Source organism: Apaloderma vittatum, unplaced genomic scaffold (assembly GCF_000703405.1).
Source record: "Apaloderma vittatum isolate BGI_N311 unplaced genomic scaffold, ASM70340v1 scaffold22111, whole genome shotgun sequence".
Taxonomy (NCBI): domain Eukaryota; kingdom Metazoa; phylum Chordata; class Aves; order Trogoniformes; family Trogonidae; genus Apaloderma; species Apaloderma vittatum.
The window spans coordinates 1-226 of record NW_009699910.1 but is presented as its reverse complement, the minus strand read 5'-3'; positions in this window follow the sequence as shown (position 1 = coordinate 226).

Sequence of the window (226 nt, the reverse complement as noted above, 5' to 3'; positions counted from 1 at the left end):
TCCTGACACTCCCCCTTGACGTATTTATAATCATGAGTGAGGTCACCCCTCAGGCTCCTCTTCTCCAGCTGCAGAGATGTCTGGAGGGGACATCTTCCATGTTAAGTCAGAGCACAAAGAAGAGGTGATGCCCATCAACACCAACTGTTCCAGGCATCTCTCAAACGCCACACTTTCATTTAGATCGTCTTTATGAGATTATTCATTTTGTTGTTATCAGGTAGTT